Source organism: Sinocyclocheilus rhinocerous, unplaced genomic scaffold, assembly GCF_001515625.1.
Source record: "Sinocyclocheilus rhinocerous isolate Xijiao unplaced genomic scaffold, SAMN03320098_v1.1 scaffold21, whole genome shotgun sequence".
Lineage (NCBI taxonomy): Eukaryota > Metazoa > Chordata > Actinopteri > Cypriniformes > Cyprinidae > Sinocyclocheilus > Sinocyclocheilus rhinocerous.
The window spans coordinates 1005162-1006697 of record NW_015641422.1 but is presented as its reverse complement, the minus strand read 5'-3'; the positions used below and the strand labels follow the sequence as shown (position 1 = coordinate 1006697).

The window sequence follows — 1536 nt, the reverse complement described above, 5'->3', positions numbered from 1 at the left end:
ACAAAGTAACTGGCGTTACTTTTTTGAAAAAGTAACTCAGATATTTTCTTGTAAATTAAAAAAGTAATGCGTTACTTTACTAGTTACTTGAAAAAAAGTAATCTGATTACTTAACTCGCGTTACTTGTAATGCGTTACCCCCAACACTGCATATAAGTAATTAATATAATGTTAAACATTCAATATTCACGCCTGTTTAGCGGATGTGCGCGAGCTGATAAGCAGAGAGCGCTGAGTGGATTGAGCGAGCGGCGGCACAGATGCGTGAGCTTGTCGAGTGAATATCTCACAGACATCAATGGAAAGTTTGTAAGTCGGTCGGATATGTCAAAAGCAAGCAAGTAAAACAATGCACAAGTTACTTAAGTTATTTGACGGTAAGGAGAGGGAGAGCGAGAGAGTCAGAGAGTGAACACTCCTGTTGCATGATCTTGATTGCTGTTCACTCCATAAGCGCAAGTGAATTATATGAGGGTCCGTGTACAGTGCGCGTGAAGCAAATTACATCACCAAAATAGCAAGCGCATACTCGTATAATGTATAACGAGTGGTTCCCTGCATTATTTTAGGAAAACGTCTCATGATTACCGTATTGAGCTGCTGCAGTGGAGCAGCTAATGCGCCATTAAAATTAACAGTGAAAGTAACAAAAAATTACAAATGCTGTGAAAATACAGGTATCGGTATCGGCGATTACCAAAAATAAAAGTATCGGACTCGTTCTGAAAAAAGTGGTATCGGTGCATCCTTATTATGGCGCTTTTCCACTGCGTGGTACGACTCGGCTCAGTACAGCTAGAGAGTACTCATTAGAGAGTATGGGCTGCTTCTGGTGCTTGGATTTTTGCTTCAATAAAATTGTGACCCTGGACCACAAAACCAGTCATAAGTAGCTGGGGTATATTTGTAGCAATAGCCAAAAATAAATTGTATGGGTCAAAATTATTGATTTTTCTTTTATGCCAAAAATCATTAGGATATTAAGTATATTGTCCTATCCTAACAAACCATACATCAATGGAAAGCTTATTCATTCAGCTTTCAGATGATGTATAACTCTCAATTTCAAAATATTTGACCCTTATGACTGGTTTTGTGGTCCAGGGTCACAAATGAGGTCCAAGTTTAAGAATGCGCTAGAAGTTAAATTCTTTAAATGTATTTTCCCCCTCTATTTAACAGCATTAACCTACAGTAGTGAAAGACGTCTTCCCTCAGGTAGATTAAATGTTTTCCTGCCTTGCTAAATGTTGGGCTCATGATCAATAAGTTGCATTCGCCCAAACTGATTTGCCAAAATCAAATCGCGGACGTAAGCGAGTCCCGCTCGCTGTGAAGCGAGAGCCGGCAGAGGATTCCGCTTGGTCTTAAAGCCTTCATCAAACGGCTACGTTCACAAATAAAACAATATTTTGCGCATAAATAATAATTAATTATCAATTGAGAATTTTTTATTCATATGGTCTGGTGACCACCATATATGGCGTATGCCTGCGAATACGGGACAAACCGTGTTATAGCTTTCATACGGGACGC

The 1536-nt window shown here is 39.3% G+C and overlaps 1 protein-coding gene across 1 annotated transcript in view; it reads left to right on the top strand.

Annotated features, from left to right (window-relative positions):
• The window catches only part of LOC107754790 (gamma-aminobutyric acid type B receptor subunit 1-like), a 55154-nt gene that overhangs the window by 46382 nt on the left and 7236 nt on the right, over positions 1-1536 (top strand). The window lies entirely within an intron of this gene.